General features: G+C 44.8%; 2 long non-coding RNA genes across 2 annotated transcripts; one reads left to right on the plus strand and one right to left on the minus strand.

Annotated features, from left to right (window-relative positions):
• Positions 1 to 1,167: 1,167 nt before the first annotated feature.
• On the plus strand, positions 1,168 to 3,009 carry LOC132452792 (uncharacterized). Its single transcript, XR_009524511.1, has 3 exons — positions 1,168 to 1,669; positions 1,760 to 1,810; positions 1,895 to 3,009. It is a non-coding gene; the product is annotated as an uncharacterized LOC132452792 (long non-coding RNA).
• An 8,185-nt stretch (positions 3,010 to 11,194) lies between these two features.
• On the minus strand, positions 11,195 to 17,752 carry LOC132452089 (uncharacterized). The gene is made up of 3 exons (XR_009524231.1): positions 17,535 to 17,752; positions 17,263 to 17,409; positions 11,195 to 11,252 (listed from the first exon to the last, which is right to left on the minus strand). It is a non-coding gene; the product is annotated as an uncharacterized LOC132452089 (long non-coding RNA).
• Positions 17,753 to 18,346: the final 594 nt, after the last annotated feature.

Raw genomic sequence — 18,346 nt, forward strand, 5'->3', positions numbered from 1 at the left:
GGTCAACTTGTCCTTGGCATTCAGGAAAACCCTCTGCAGTGCCTCCTCGTCCTAGCCGCACGGATACGGAACTCGACCGCGAAGGAGGAAACGCTGCGGAATTCTTGGCGAATTAAAAGGAGCCGTTGGGACGTCTCTCTGCTCCAGACCGGATGATAGAACACCCTCCACATTACCTCGGTGAAAGCAGAATAATTGAAGCAGGTCGCGGAACCGCATTCCCATACAGCCAGGCGAGAGCCTCACCCCACAACGCGCCAATCAGGTAGGCGTGGTGTAGGTCTGGGAGTGCAGCTCGAACACCAGGAGGAATTCCACTGGAGGAGGAATGACCCACAGGATCCCAAGGTCTCCATCTTAGTGTTCAGGGGCTGGAATGAACGGCTCCCGGGGGAAGCCGATGGGCTAGGGACTGGGAGTGGTGGTTCCCGGAGTGAGACAAATCACGGAGAGTGGAGGTGATCTCCTGCAGGATCTGGTAATGTTGACTCAGGAGAGTCCCTTGGCGGGAGATCGTTTGGCGGAAAGCCTCTGCATCAGCTGGGTTCAGGTTTGGCCAGTTCATACTGTTAGGGGGACAAAACGAGGGGACCCACTCAACACAGGAGAGTCGAAGAGGGAGTATCGGCTTAGCTCAGGAGGTAAAGCAGTTCTCTTGTAACCGAAAGGTTGCTAGTTCGATCCCCAGCTCCTCCTAGCTGAGTGTTGATGTGTCCCTGAGCAAGACAATTAACCCTAACTGCTCCTGATGAGCTGGCTGGCGCCTTGCATGGTTGACCCTGCCGTCGGTGTGTCAATGTGTGTATTAACTGATGTAAGTCTCTTTGGATAAAAGAGTCTGCTAAATGCCCTAAATGCAAATGAGTAAAAGGAAGTGGGGTTTATTGGGACGGGGTAAATGACTAGCAAGGGCTAGGCAAGCGATGGTCAAGTTCAAAATACTTTATTGTCCCCCAATGGGGCAATTTGATGTGCAGTAGATAGTATACAAATCCAAGTCACATACACACACACAATAAAAAACACTATACAATCAATAAATAGTAGTCAATAAATATGTAAAAAAAAATACTACACATAATATATATATATAAATATATATATATAGAAAGGCAGAGGCTCAGCATATCCAAAAGTGTGTTGGGGGGGGGGGGGGCAAGGTGACAAAAAAAACCCGGGCCAAGTAGAGAGAGTAGGCCTACGCGGCGTATTTCAGCAGACACCTCCGAATCATCAGGAGATGAATTCAGCGAACCTGACCCGGATTCGTCAGATGAGTGGTTGCCGTCAACCGGGAACAGCAGAGCCTCATCCCCTGACGCGTCTCCAGGAAGACGTGAGGGAGGTAAGAGCTAACTTTACCCTTCTCTCCTCCTTCAGTCCGTCACATGAACGCCATTTAGTCCCATTAGTTCATTACTGCAGCTAATATGTGTTGCCAGTAGCCTACTGATGTGAAGGGATTTACAATTTACAGATCGTGCGTCCAGCAGAGCTCGCACTCCCACTCCCACTGTTAGCTTCAGTCCATGTCCCATTGAACGCCATTTAGTCCCACTAGTTCATATTGTAACATCTGTTGCCAGCCTACTGATGTGAAGCAATTTTCAATTTACAGATCATGCATCCAGCAGAGCTCCCAATCCTGTTGGCAAAGCGAAGAAGAAAGGTAAAAAAAAATATTCTTCACATCACACCGCAGCAATACAATTTTTTTTTTTTATTGTAGGCTAATTGTATATTTTTCTATAATTTACAGGTCGTGCATCCAGCAGAGTTCCGACTCCTATTTGCAAAGCGAAAAAGAAAGGTAAAAAAAAGTATTCTTCACATCACACCGCAGCAATAAAAATATATGTTTTATAATAATTTTATATATTTCTATAATTTACAGGTCGTGCATCAAGCAGAGGATGCGGGTATGACTGGCATCAAGCTGGCTGGCAACTAAACAATTTCCCCTTCACTGCAACCCCTGGACCCCGGAGGGCTGCTGCGGAGCTGGATAGCGACCTGCCAGCTGACTTCCTGACGCTCTTCTTGACTGACGAGCTGCTCCAAAATATTGTGGATCAGACCAACCTATATATCAATATTTTGAAGCACACCCTGACAATCTGCCATATAGCAGAGGAAATGCATGGAAACCAGTGTCAGTCCCAGAATTGAAAACTTTCTTTGGACTCAGTTTTCTCATTGGTTATATCAAAAAGCCTAGCCTTGAACTGTACTGGAGTGTTGATGAGGTAGATGCCACGCCCCATTTCGGCAAGACTATGCCAAGGAACAGATTTCAGATTATATGGAGGTTCCTTCATTTCAACAATAATGCATCACAGGATGCAACTGACAAAATGTACAAAGTCCGCCCAGTGTTAGATTACATTGTGGAAAAGTTCAAGGAGATGTATCAACCAGGCCAAAACATTTGCATTGATGAGGGTATGATGCAGTGGCGGGGGAGCCTGTCTTTCAGGGTGTATAACCCACAAAAGCCTGTGAAATATGGAATCAAATCCTACATACTGTGTGACTCTGCCACAGGGTACTGCTTCAATATGCGTCCGTATGTTGGGGAAGCTAGTACTCTGCCAGAGATAGTGTTGTTTCTCCTTGATCGTCTACCAGGTCATGGCTACACATTGTTCATGGATAACTTCTACAATTCTGTAGCACTGTGTGAACGTTTACTGGGAGTGCAAACCAACGTCTGTGGAACACTGAGGAAACATAGGGGGGAACCTCAGATCATCAGCGAGATGACAAAGACTGACTTGGGGGTGGGGGAAAAAGTTGTGCGGCACAATGAGAGGGTGATGGTAGTAGCATGGCAGGACAAACGGTTGGTGAGGATGGTGACTACCTGCCACCAAGATAGCATGCAGAGGGTTGATGTGTGGAGGAGGGGAAACAAAGACAAGGTTGCTCAGCTCAAGCCAGAGTGTGTTGTTGTGTACAATGCATCCATGAATGGGGTAGACAAGTTGGACCAAAATATTGCATACTATCCCTTCAGGATACTCTACTACTCCAAGCTTATCAATAACCAACAAAACCACCCCAAAAAACTTTTCTCAACCATCAACCGTCTCCTGCGCCCCCCTGACGCTCCCCAACCCTCTGACGCACTGGACCTGTGCTCCCAGTTCCTGGAGTTCTTCCGCAACAAAGTGGAGACCATTCACAACCACCTCCTCCAACACTCTCCGTCACTGTCTCACACTGACCTTCATCTTGGTGCCGACACCCTGCAGTGCGGTCTCTCCGCCTTTGCAACACTGGACGCTAACCAGGTGCACGACTTAGTGTCCCGAGCTAAGTCCTCCTCCTGCAAGCTGGACCCCATGCCCACCTTCCTGGTGAAAACCTGCCTACCTGTTATCTGCCCCTTCATAACTGACATCATCAACTGCTCGCTTGGTTCTGGTTTGGTGCCCGCAGGCTTTAAAACTGCAGCAGTCATTCCCACCCTGAAAAAGCCCGGTCTGGACCCTGACGACCCCAACAACTACCGCCCGATCTCCAACCTTCCTTTCCTAAGCAAAATCCTGGAAAGAGCAGTGGCTTCCCAGCTCCAACACCACATGGCCCACCATGAGCTCTTTGAACCCCTTCAGTCTGGCTTCAGAATTCACCATAGCACCGAAACTGCCCTCATTAAAATCACTAATGACCTCCTCACTGCCGCCGACAATGGCCTCATCTCCATTCTTATCCTCCTCGATCTCTCAGCAGCCTTTGACACAGTATCCCATTCCATCCTCCTCACCCGTCTTGCTGAGCTCATTGGTCTCAGTGGCTCAGCCCTTTCCTGGTTTCAGTCCTACCTCGCCAACCGCCAACAATACGTCACTTTGGACGATGCCACCTCCACCATGGCACCAGTCAACCATGGTGTTCCCCAGGGATCCGTGCTCGGCCCTTTACTATTCACCATTTACATGCTCCCCCTTGGTCAAATCATCCGTCATCATGGTCTCAGTTTCCACTGCTACGCTGATGATACCCAACTATACATTAGCACCAAACCCTCTACTCAGTTTCCTCCGGCCCCACTCATCAACTGTCTGCAAGACCTAAAAATCTGGATGACCTCTAATCTACTAATATTGAACAGCAATAAAACAAAGCTCATGGTCGTGGCCCCCAAGTCACTGCTCAGGAAGGTTGGGGATCTTCTGCTGGAAGTGGATGGCTGCCCTATCACCCCATCCCCCGTAGTCCGCAACCTGGGTGTCATCCTTGACCCCACCCTGTCATTTCAGCCTCATATCAATAACACCACAAAATCTGCATTCTTCCATCTGAGAAACATCGCAAGACTCCGACCCTCACTCTCAGACTCAGTCACTGAAACACTCATCCACTGCTTCATCTCCACCCGTCTGGACTATTGTAATTCCATCCTCACAGGTCTCCCCTCCAAAACCTTGGACCGACTGCAATATGTTCAGAACTCAGCTGCCAGGGTTTTAACTGGCACTAAGCCCTGGCAGCACATCACCCCCATCCTGATGCAACTCCACTGGCTACCTGTTAAGTCCCGGATCAAGTTTAAAATCCTCTTACTCACCTACAAGTCCCTGCATGCTCTGGCCCCCCGTTACCTCTCTGACCTCCTCCATCCCTACACCCCCCTGCGGTCCCTCAGGTCCTCTGCTAAGGACAAGCTGGAAACCCCCCGCACCAGACTCAAGACCTTTGGGGACAGGGCCTTCTGCGCCTCTGCCCCCACTCTGTGGAATCTGCTCCCCCTCCATATCCGCTGTGCCACTTCAGTGGAGTCCTTCAAAAAGCTCCTGAAGGCTCACCTCTTCTTGGAGGCCTATGGCCTTTAACCTGCCCCCCCCCCTGTGTACACCTCTTGTAAAGCGACCTTGGGTACCTTGAAAGGCGCTATATAAATTGAATTTATTATTATTATTATTATTATCCGAAGATCGCTGAACTGTTCAAAGAAGTTTGTAGCCTATCTCTTCCAACTATGCATGTTTAACGCCTATGTCCTCTACCGAGCCAGAAACCCAGGGGAGTGTAAAATCCTCTTGGAGTTCATTGGCAGGGTAGTGAAGTCCTGGACAGTAAAGCGACATGTGGGGGGTTGTGAGGAGGAGGAGGAGGTGGAGGAGGAGGAAGTGGCAGGTGTGGGGGCTGAGGGGTCTGGGGACTTGGAGGAAGGCCGACGTACTCCGAGAGCACCATATAACTGTGACCCAGAGAGCAGGCTAGACGGAGGGCTAAGCAGACACAAACTCCTGATGCCCACCAGCAAGAAGGGGAGACCAGCAAGGAGGTGTAGGGTCTGTGCTTGCAGGGGTATGCGCAGCGAGACAAAAATGTGGTGTCAGTCCTGTCGTGTCCCCTTGCACGCAGGGGAGTGTTTTACAGCTTACCACACTAAGCTGAACTATTTTGTGTAGGGGTGGAAACAAGCACACACACACACATACACACACACACACACACACACACACACACACACACACACACACACACACACACACACACACACACACACACACACACACACATACACACACACACACACACACACACAGGATTTGATATAGCTGCGACAACATACAGAAATACATACCTGGAAAGAATTGTACAACTGACATTTTGAAGAATTTTCTTTTTTTTATATTTATATTATATATTGGTTATATATTTGCAAATAAATTGTTATTGTCCTATCAAAATACCTGTCTCAATGTTGTTTTTTCTGTTTTATGGAGGGAAACCACTTTTCAGGTGTTGAAGGGGTCACTAAAGCAAAAAAAGTTTATTTTCACAAAAAGCTTGTTTTCTCCATTTTTGGTCAAAAACAGGTGTTTTTGGTGAAACCAACGTATGTTCTACTGCCGATTACTAAAGAACGGAAAAAGGTAGAAACAAACGGTTTGTTCCTGGTGAAAGAAGAGAGTCTACTCTCTCTTTTGGTAGTGTTTACATAGTCATAGAACTATGTAAACACCATGACTACCAGGAGACTGTCTTTGGAAATCAGTCAAAATGCTGTTAAAATGCTGTATGGGGCTCTCTGCACTGAAAATGTCTGGCAGCCAATGAGTTAATGACATTACGCCTAAAGTCGACACACATGTCCTTAGTCTTAGAGGCATTTAGTTCAAGTGAGGCATCCTGACACCATGTTGCAAAGTGGTTGATTATCGGGGACTTCATCAAAAGTGACGTAAGGGCTATGGGTCTGTAATCATTTAAAGTCTTGGGGTGGCTGTTCTTTGCAACAGGGACTATAGTTGACTGTTTCCATAAGTCAGGGACCTTCTGTTGACACATAGATTGATTAAAAATATAATAAAAGATGGGTTCTAGCTATTCTGCACAACGAGAAAGGACATGGCTACCGATGTTGTCCGGGCCCATACTTGTTTTGGATTTGCAGTGTTTAAAAGTGTTCACAACACTTTGTGCCAAGAAACAAACAGCTGATTGGGACAGGGACAGTAAAGACGGTTTTTGGGCAATAATTTTGTTACTAAAATCTTGAAAGGTATAGCGGTAACACTTTACAATAAGGTACGCAAAAACGTGGGTAGTTACTGAGGAACGAATGAGTAACGAATGATGAACGACCAGGGGGCCCTGACAGGGCCCTAAGTGAGTTACTCAGTAACTACTGAGGCCTTTTTACCTACCCAGAGAACACTCATGCATTGTTATTATGGCCGTTTACGTACCCCCTGATGCTAATGCCAAACTAGCAATGAAAGAGCTACATTCTGCTATTAGCACACAACAAACTGCTCACCCAGAAGGGGTATTTATTGCTGCAGGGGATTTTAACCATTCAAACCTGAAGTCAGTACTCCCCAAGTTCCACCAACATGTCTCCTGCCCGACCAGAGGGGACAGAATTTTGGACAAAGTGTATACAAACATCCCCGATGCCTACAAGGCTATACCACTCTCCCACCTGGGTCAATCTGACCATATTTCCCTGCTGCTGCTGCCCAGATACACAGCCCTCATTAGCCGGGTGAAACCCACAGTGAGGATTGTGAAGATCTGGCCCGAGGGTGCAGAGGCCGCTCTACAGCTTGGGTTTCAGCGCACAGACTGGAGTCTGTTCGCCACCAATGCCACCTCTGACTCTCAGCTGGACATTGAGACATATACCTCCTCTGTTCTGGAATATATTAATAAAGGCGTAAATGATGTCACAACTCATAAGCAGATCAAGATATACCCCAATCAGAAGCCTTGGATGAACAAGGACGTCCGTCTACTGTTAAAGGCCCGCGACATTGCTTTTCGATCCGGCAACGAAGAAGCCTACAGCACATCCAGGGCTAACCTGAAAAGGGGAATACGGACCGCCCAACACAGCCACAAACTACGGATTGAAGAACACTTCAATAACTCAGACCCCCGACGTATGTGGCAAGGAATACAGGCCATCACAGACTACAGAAGAGCAAACTCAACCCCCCTTACCACCACTACCGACTTTGCTAACGAGCTTAATCACTTTTATGCCCGCTTTGACCGTGACAACAGCACTACGCCTGTCAAAACTACCCCACCACCTGGCGAACAACCCCTCAGATTCACTGCCTCTGACGTGCAGTCAGTGCTGAGCAGGGTGAATGTAAGGAAGGCAGCTGGCCCGGATGGCATCCCTGGGCGCGTGTGGAGAACGTGCGCTGAGCAACTATCTGGAGTCTTCACCAACATATTTAACCTGTCACTGGCCCTGGCTGTTGTTCCCGTGTGCCTCAAGACCACCACCATCGTCCCCGTGCCCAAGCAATCTAATCCAGCGTGTCTGAATGACTATCGACCAATAGCATTGACCCCCATCATCACCAAGTGTCTTGAGAAGCTAATCTTAGCTCACCTCAAGCCCAGCCTTCCTCCTGCATTAGACCCCCACCAGTATGCATACCGTGCCAACAGATCGACTGAGGATGCCATATCCACAGCCCTTCACTCTGCCCTCACCCACCTGGACAATAGCAATTCCTATGCTAGGTTGCTATTCATCGACTTCAGCTCAGCTTTCAACACAATCATACCATCTGATCTGATCATGAAATTACACAAGCTTGGCATCAGCATATCCACCTGCAACTGGATATTGGACTTTCTGATCAACAGACCACAGACGGTGAGGTTAAACAACCTCTCCTCCACTACACTTCCTCTACACACTGGTGTGCCACAAGGGTGCGTGCTCAGCCCCTTACTGTACACCCTCTTCACCTATGACTGCTCCCCCATTCACAACTCCAACTCCATCATCAAATTCGCAGACGACACAACAGTGCTCGGCCTGATCAGGAATAATGATGAATCAGCCTACAGGGAGTAAGTCCTGCACTTGGCAGCTTGGTGCGCTAGTAACAATCTTGTGCTCAACACCATCAAAACCAAAGAACTCATTGTTGACTTCCGGAAATCAAAGGCAAGCATACACTCACCCATTCACATCAACGGGGCTGAAGTGGAACGGGTCACCAACTTCAAGTTTCTGGGTGTCCATATTTCACAAGACCTCTCCTGGTCACTCAACACCTCCACTCTGATCAAGAAAGCTCAACAACGCCTCTTCTTCCTCAGAAAACTGAAAAAAGCTGGACTCTCCCCTCAGATCCTCCGGAACTTCTACCGCTGCACCGTTGAGAGCATCCTCACCAACTGCTTCACGGTGTGGTATGGTAACTGCACTATGGCTGATAGGAAAGCCCTACAGCGAGTCGTTAAAACTGCTCAGAAAATAATTGGCACATCACTCCCTGCCCTCACTGATCTTCATCATTCACGGTGTCTGCAACGTGCAAACAAAATCATCAAGGACCACACTCACCCCAGTCATGCCCTGTTCTCTCTCCTCCCGTCCGGGAGACGTTACAGGAGCCTCAGGAGTCGCACCAGCAGGCTCAGAAACAGCTTTTTCCACAATACTACAACACTGCTCAACACAAAGACCCTACACTAGCCCCCCCCCCCCCCCCCCCCCTTCTTGAACATGGACTATGGTCAGTCTGACTACCTCAAACCACCTATGCACTTTACCTATGCACTTTACAATTAATGAGGATCAACTGTATTAACTGTATTAACCATTTATGTATTACTGCACTTTATATTCAGCTGCTATCTGCTATCTGTGTTCTATGTATTATTATTATTATTATTCTTATAGCGCTGCTTTAACAAAAACGTTTTATTGATTGCACTACTGGTTAGAGGCTAAACTGCATTTCGTTGTACTGGTTGTCCTTACTTGTGCAATGACAATAAAGTTGAATCTAATCTAATCTAATCTAATTCGCGAACCATTCGTTCACCAGTAGTTAAGCTTTTTCAACCATTCGTTTACCAGTAGCGAAGCTTTTTGAATCATTCGTTTACCAGTAGTGAAGCACTTTGTGTACCTTCATGTAAAGTAATGCATCATACTGAGTTGTTACTCTTTCGCGAACCATTCGTTCACCAGTAGTTAAGCTTTTTCAACCATTCGTTTACCAGTAGCGAAGCTTTTTGAATCATTCGTTTACCAGTAGTGAAGCACTTTGTGTACCTTCATGTAAAGTAATGCATCATACTGAGTTGTTACTCTTTCGCGAACCATTCGTTCACCAGTAGTTAAGCTTTTTCAACCATTCGTTTACCAGTAGCAAAGCTTTTTTAATCATTTGTTTACCAGTAGTGAAGCTTTTTGTGTACCTTCATGTAAAGTAATGCATCATACTGAGTTGTTACTCTTTCGCGAACCATTCGTCACCAGTAGTTAAGCTTTTTCAACCATTCGTTTACCAGTAGTGAAGCTTTTTGAATCATTCGTTTACCAGTAGTGAAGCACTTTAGGGTTAGTTATAAAACGCCAAACCACTGTTGATGACAATGAGGAATCTACAGCCACTTTAGTTAAACATTTATAACATAATAATAACATAATAACGGGTTAATACAGAAAATATTAACAATTTAAAACACAAACAGAAACAAAAAAATGGAACAAAAAATAAAGGCTGCACTTTTAACAAGGCATTTCTCGATTTCACTGAACAAATCAACCAAAAAAAAGGGCATTTTAAAATGGAACAAAAAAAAGGCACCCTAAAAACAAAACAAAAACCTGCTCTCTTCTTTACTATGCCCGGTGTCCAATTTGCAAAAGTTCCCCGTTGCTTTTCTTTTCATTCACCTTATCCTGAAGGTTCCTGCCAAGTATTTCTAGATTACATTTTGCCGAAAAAAGATAAAGTGTCTCTCCCTTGGGCATTGATGCCCTCAGCTGGTCATACAGGTCCTTGTCAACAGCGTGTAGCTCCGAAATGGCGGCCGTTGCTGCCACCGTTTTTCGGTCAACCCCGACTTTGACGTATGCCTCAGTTTTTGTCCTGCCCTTTTTCACTGCTACAAAGACGCGCCTGTAGCGATCCATGGACTCTTCTGGGGTGAGGACTGAAACAAAGAAAATTATAAACATGTGTTAACTGTAATTAACAGTAGTATTTTGTCAGGATGATGGTGCAGTTGGTTAGGGGTTTACTAGTATTAATACTATTCTTGTATTAGTGTTATATAGTGTACAGAGGTATAATAATAATTATTATTAAATTTCCAGTAGTATCAAGAGTACTGTGAGTGTACTGTTTATTCAAGTAGTATTATCTGTACTCTTAACAGTAGGTTATTGAGAGTACAAACAGTAGGTTATATTGTTATGAGAGTAAAGTGGAAGCACTGTATAGTTTAGATAAGTGGTAGAATAAGTCAATTATATCGTTAAGTGTTATTTGAAAGCCATGTTCAGAGGTGGCTTTGATATTATAAGCAGACTTGGGACCAGCTGATCAACCAGCTGATTGATCCATAACATAGCATTTGTAGGCAGGCTTTTCCTTTTTATACAGTGGTCAGTAATATTTGTTGGAAGTTGGAACAAAGACTGGGTTAGGCATTTCAAAGGTGATAACTGTAGTACACCACAGATGTACCCCGCCTTATCCCCTGGTTGCCAACGTACCTCTCTTTCCTATCTTGGTGTTCTTTTTGTTTCCTTTCTTCCCTTTTTTTTTTTCTTGCTGTCTTTTTTGTTGTTGCTGTTGTTCCTCTTCTACTTCTTCTTCTTCTTCTTCCCTCTTTCTGAAGAAGATGATGAGGAAGAGGAGGAACTGTCGGAGGAGGATGAGGAGGAGGTGGAGGAGGAAGATGAAGATTTTCGTGCAAGGAGGGCGCTGCTGTCACTTGGTCCTCTTTATTTGCAAGCGCCAAAGCTGAAACAAGCAAGACGATAAGCACGTTACTAGTGTTACCAATAGGGGTGTGAAATTATCACTCCCAATCATTCTAGCGTTATACTTATACTTAAATGTACACCTGGGCTCCCCCACTTTAGGGTAGAGTGATTCGATTTTTGGGATGGCATAGAAAAGACAAACAATCAGATGCTTCCACCTTAATGAAAATAGAGGCTGCAAGACAAAAACGATCTATTTTTTCTAAACTGCCAAGATGCAGCCCTTAGCTGTGACCATCACTTGTTAGCTGCCATCACAAGTCAAAAGTGAAACTTAAAAGTATTTTACATTATGCCCAAATGTATCAAAGTGTATAATTAATAATAATGGATGAAAAGATCTGCGAGTTCCTGGCTCAGGCCATACAATGTACAGTAAACAATGAGGTCTCTGCAGCACACCTTTGGCATCATATACTGCCTCCTCATGTTAGCTAAAGTGCTACCTTTTGGCCAATCAACATGAAATTCACGCCATGGCCTCCTTGCACAACCGTCTACCAGTGAACCAAATTTCATTACTTTTCAACATACAGTTCTATGGGCACTTCAATGGTTGAATAAAAAAAGAGGGTTAGGGTTAAATAAGAAGGGATACGAATTCAATGCTTGGCCCCCAATAAACCAACCCAGTCGCCAAGAAAAAACGTTGACGGTGTACGTTTCCATGAACACTGGATACGTACTATTACAATGTAAAAACAGCGTGTTATACCTACAGTATCCACGCGTGCCGCTCTGGAGGCGGGTTTCGGGGTTTGGGTTTCACGGGTTTCGCGCCAGATTGTGGACACGATTGTTGAGGGGGGGGGGGGGGGGGGGGGGAGGTACACTGTTGGTGACGGGGGGGGGGGACACGTTTGTTGAGGGGGAGGGGACACGTTTGTTGAGGGGGGGGGGGGGACACGTTTGTAGGGGGGGGAACACGTTGTTTGAGGGGGGGGGGGGCACGTTTCTTGAGGGGGGACACACGCTCGACAACGAGAGTTGGTTTTTATTGAACGCTCGACAACGAGAGTTGGTTTTTATTGTACGAGACTTCAACACGGAACAGCTGCACGAAACGATGGTCACGTCACTCTCGGTGACGGTGTCGACAACAATGAACACACGAACAATGTTAATAGAACAACACACAACCACATAACATCCCGAACCCATCAACCCCACTTAATCCTAACAACAATTTGTCAACTGACAACCCCAATTCCCAGAATCCCCCGCGGCTCCGGAACACGGCGTAGCTTATATTAATCTTTATTATCTGAATGGGAAATGCAATATTTTAGGACAGATACACCATTAAACGCGTTTCTAATGACATTTCTAGCGAGAAATGTACATTTTCCTTACATAATCTTCAGTCAGTGAATGTGTATGATCTTTATTAATCTTTATTATCTGAATGGGAAATGCAATATTTTAGGACCGATTCACCGTTAAACGTGTTTCTAATAACATTTCTAGCGAGAAATATACTTTTTACTTGCATAATCTTCAGTCAGTGATTGTGTCTGATCTTTAGTTTTATAGTTATTAGGATTTGATCGGCTCGCTCGCATGTTTCAACGTCAGGTTGTTAGGCTGCTTTCGCTAAACTAGCAGCTCACGTGCTTCCTGCGTTTGTGTTATTAAACTGTTACTTTATGTAACTTTTAATGATATCATCTTGTTAGAAACACGTATATCTGAGAGGCAACCCAGTCGCCAAAAGCATACGTTGACAGTGTACGTTTCGTGAACACTGGATTACGTCGCATTTCAACATAAAATAGCGTGTTATACACACACACACACGCACGCACACACACACACACGCACACGCACGCACAGACACACACAGACACACACACACACACACACACACACACACACGCACACGGTGCATTTTGCCGCTAAAACAACAACAAAAAAATATTCCCTCAAATATTATTACTAAAGAACCGTTTTCCAAAGAACGAAATGTAAACCAATGCATTCTGAATGGGAGTGTTTCTCCAATTTTTCCATGCTACACAGAACGAAATGTAAACCCATGCAAATAAAGACTTCATGGTCATAATAATTTAAATATCATTAATCTCCTGAGTGTGTTGGGTGGCATTCTATTTTTTTCAACGGGGCTGCATCCAGTCACTTGACCGTCATGGTTGCTATGGTGGTTGCTATCGACCGCCCCCTCTAATCCTTACATGCATGCTTACATGGCTCTAAAAACCACGCGGCAAAGGAGCTGCCGTAAATTGTGTTGTTTTTTGTCGTAAACTGGGGTCCGACGGTTAAAAAATAGACAGATATTCCGAGGTATCCTTAAAAGGCAGCTTGGATGTTTTTATTTTCTGCAGTTTAGACTTCTTCTATAACCTATTTTTGAAAGCAAAACACCAAGTTCATTGATTTAACGAGGCAGGGTTATTTGAAACAATTTATTCAATAAATATTTGTGAGAGGTCATTCCTTCTCCTGAGTTTGCTTCCTATTTATGTCTAGTGTACACCCCTACTGTCCAAAAGCATCCCCCCCCCCTCCCCATATGGATTTGGAGAGTTGTTGCCACGTCCCAGTGGTGGAAGTATCATATAATATGAAAGAGGGCATTCAATTATACTACAATGATCAATTAGGAGGCCGAAGCCCTAAAGGAAGTGATGCAATAGGTGACTGTGGCGAGAACATTTAAGTAAACTGTACCTTGGGGTCTCTTATACATCAAAGGGGGTTTCAAAGGACGCATACGCTTCAACCTGTGGCTCCAGCCCTACAGGAAATGACTCAGCAAGTGCTCCATCTCGTTGCACCTGCACCCAGCGGCTCGCTTGCAAGATTTTGGCCTGAAGTTCTTCCCAGACCTATACCCTAACAGTCCAACATGCATATCTGAGAATCAGGCCTCTCTTCAATAATGACAAAATGTTATGAGAGAAATACAGATTCACTTTTTGTTATCTCATAAGCGGCGTGGTGCCGGCTCCATTTGACCTTTTGACCCCAGACTTCAAAGACGTGGCCACAGGCCAGCTGTGTCTACACACATTAAGCCACAAATGTACACCTCCATCCCGCAAAAAATGGGACCTAGAAACTAACCTCTGTCTTATGTACATTGACTGTACTGTTGGAGGTCACGCCCCTTTTCCGGCCATTTCGAGATAGCTAGGGATGCTAAAATGTTTACACACATTTCCCGGGGCCCCGAGAACGACATATCCAAGATTTGTAGTTCTAGCCCATAGAGAAAAAAAGTCCTCATTTGGACAAAGCCCCTTCAGAAGTGTTGCCTGCGAGACCTAATGGTTCAGAATGTGGTGGAAAAACAGTTTTTGAGATAGGAAGGTCCTACCGCCCTGAAATTTGAATACCATATTCTAGGGCCTAACTGGGACCCCCGCACCGAAACATGGCCCGGTCGGACCCCGAGTGCAGGAAGGGGGGGCCTGGACTTTCATAATCTTCGCTCGGTGAATGTAAAGGATGTTTGGTCGGATGTTATGACGAAGAATCATAATGTGAATGGGAATATTCTATTAATGTCTTGATATCATCTTTCGTCTCAACACTTCTGCTGCAGCCGCTTAAAGTCTCACTCCGAGAACCAGATTTGCTTCCCGATGGAGATTTTTGACAAATTACATGTTAATTAGCATCTACACGTTAAGCTGAGTCCAATGAGATCAAGCTCGCCCTCTTGCTACACCGAGATCATGTCCTAGACCTAGGTGTACCATGTAAAATACATGTTACCATTAGCTAGAGTGTCATGCTTGGTGTCATTGGACTCAGCTCAACGTGTAGATGCTAAATAACATGTCATTTGTCACAATTTTTTATCGGGAAGCAAATCAATAGCTGCTCATTATTGATTAAGGCCTCCAATTTCGACAGCTAATTACTACCATTAAACATGTTCGAATATGCTCATGTGTGGCACCGTTGCAATCGCCTGGAAGCGTAGATGTTGACGGACACCTTGTTCGTTCTCCTACGCCACCGGGAAGATATTTACATGCTTCTGATTGACTAATGAATTGATTCAGCTATTCCCCCAGAAGTCTGGGGTCAAAATGTCAAAAGGAGACGGCACCAGCCCCGTTGAAAAAAATAGAATACCACCCAACACACTCAGGAGATTAATGATATTTAAATGATTATGACCATGAAGTCTTTATTTGCATGGGTTTACATTTCGTTCTGTGTAGCATGGAAAAATCGGAGAAACACTGCCATTCATTGGTTTACATTTCGTTCTTTGGAAAACGGTTCTTTAGTAATAAATAATATTTGAGGGAATATTTTTTTGTTGTTGTTTAAGCAGCGAAATGCACCGTGTGCGTGTGTGTGTGTGTGTCTGTGTGTGTCTGTGTGTGCGTGTGCGTGTGTGTGTGTGTGTGCGTGCGTGTGTGTGTGTGTATAACACGCTATTTTATGTTGAAATGCGACGTAATCCAGTGTTCACGAAACGTACACTGTCAACGTATGCTTTTGGCGACTGGGTTGCCTCTCAGATATACGTGTTTCTAACAAGATGATATCATTAAAAGTTACATAAAGTAACAGTTTAATAACACAAACGCAGGAAGCACGTGAGCTGCTAGTTTAGCGAAAGCAGCCTAACAACCTGACGTTGAAACATGCGAGCGAGCCGATCAAATCCTAATAACTATAAAACTAAAGATCAGACACAATCACTGACTGAAGATTATGCAAGTAAAAAGTATATTTCTCGCTAGAAATGTTATTAGAAACACGTTTAACGGTGAATCGGTCCTAAAATATTGCATTTCCCATTCAGATAATAAAGATTAATAAAGATCATACACATTCACTGACTGAAGATTATGTGAGGAAAATGTACATTTCTCGCTAGAAATGTCATTAGAAACGCGTTTAATGGTGTATCTGTCCTAAAATATTGCATTTCCCATTCAGATAATAAAGATTAATACAAGCTACGCCGTGTTCCGGAGCCGCGGGGGATTCTGGGAATTGGGGTTGTCAGTTGACAAATGGGGCTTTTGTTAACTTGTTTTGTTGTTAGGATTAAGTGGGGTTGATGGGTTCGGGATGTTATGTGGTTGTGTGTTGTTCTATTAACATTGTTCGTGTGTTCATTGTTGTCGACACCGTCACCGAGAGTGACGTGACCATCGTTTCGTGCAGCTGTTCCGTGTTGAAGTCTCGTACAATAAAAACCAACTCTCGTTGTCGAGCGTTCAATAAAAACCAACTCTCGTCGTCGAGCGTGTCCCCCCCCTCAAGAAACGTGCCCCCCCCCCCCTCAAACAACGTGTTCCCCCCCCTACAAACGTGTCCCCCCCCCCCCCCCTCAACAAACGTGTCCCCTCCCCCTCAACAAACGTGTCCCCCCCCCTCCGTCACCAACAGTGTACCTCCCCCCCCCCCCCCCCCCCCTCAACAATCGTGTCCACAATCTGGCGCTAAACCCGTGAAACTCAAACCCCGAAACCCGCCTCCAGAGCGGCACGCGTGGATACTGTAGGTATAACACGCTGTTTTTACGTTGTAATAGTACGTATCCAGTGTTCATGGAAACGTACACCGTCAACATTTTTTCTTGGCGACTGGGTTGAATAAACAACCAGAACACATTTAACGTTTTTCCTCCTCAATCCCACCCCCCCACTGTCTCTTCTTGTTCAGTGAGAGAAGTAGGCAGTAGCCTGTCCTCTCAGGGTTTTTGATCGGGACTGAAGGATGGTGTGGTGTCTGGGTCCGGCCCAGGCCCGCCATTTGGTGGTGCCTGTCTTATATGGTATGGTTATTGAAATGTTTTGATGCCAAATGACTGTTACTTGTGATGCAATTGTTTACTTTACAGCAAAGACATGTGGACTCTGCAAGCAATTGTAGATGAGAAAATCCGTAGGGGTTGTTGTGTGTTTTTTTCTTTCTTTTTTTTTGCCTTAAAACCATCAGATGCCAATAAATCCTAATACTGTTTATTTAAATAATTTGTCATTATCGATTACCCTCAGACAGTTGGTTCCTTAAGAAGTCCCTTTCATTCTCCAAGGACTTAATTTTTTCTTTTGCATTCTCCAGCTTTAGCTTCCAGACAACGTTTTCTTGTTTGCTGCGCTTCAAAGATGAAATAGCTGTTGGAGCTACTGAAGAACCTGTAATGACAAAGACATCAACTAATAACATTCTGGTTTCTCTCGTCATTAATAGCACATAATCAAAAACAGTGACAGCAGGACATAAAATGGAAATGTAAAGCAATGTGACAACACAACCTTACCTTGAGCTGCTACTCTTTTAGTAGGCTGGTGTACTGTGTCTGACTCAAAGTCAGACCCATCACTGCAGCACACTACAGCTTCAAGAGGAGAAAGAAAAGGCAATTAGTAATAGTGTTGGCAAAAGTATACTCAATATATGTAATGGTTTTAGGTCAAATATGTAAAATTGAGCTCCAGTTGTGGTCACACTTTAGCAGCAGCATGTTAGACCAAAAAAAAACCTGCCTGTCTGCTACACTACTGTTTGGCTAACCTGACCTCTACCAGCAATGCAGGTGTGGTAAAGCACAGAGGAAAAATCCCCCAACATAAGCATTTTGCGCTCATGAAAACAAGAAATGTTGATATCTCTGTCAATTTAAATGCAAACGTGTTACTAAGCTTACCAAAGGGTTGAAGGGCCAAACTCCACCATTTGGAAGTGATCAAAAAGTGATTCTAACGCTCTAAAAAGCATTTTGCGCTCATAAAAACAAGAAATGTTGATATCTCTGTCAATTTCAATGCAAACGTGTTACTAAGCTCCACCATTGGGTTATAGGGCCATACTCCACCATTTGGAAGTAGTTTTGAGCAAAATCAACAATGTAAAGTCAAAAACACATTGTTGGTCAAAAAGTGATTCTTACGCTCTGAAAAGAATTTTGCGCTCATAAAAACAAGAAATGCTGATAACTCTGTCAATTTCAATGCAAACGTGTTACTAAGCTTACCAAAGGGTTGAAGGGCCAAACTCCACCATTTGGAAGTGATGAAAAAGTGATTCTAACGCTCTGAAAAGCATTTTGCGCTCATAAAAACAAGAAATGTT

The sequence above is a fragment of the Gadus macrocephalus genome, chromosome 23 (assembly GCF_031168955.1).
Source record: "Gadus macrocephalus chromosome 23, ASM3116895v1".
Taxonomy (NCBI): domain Eukaryota; kingdom Metazoa; phylum Chordata; class Actinopteri; order Gadiformes; family Gadidae; genus Gadus; species Gadus macrocephalus.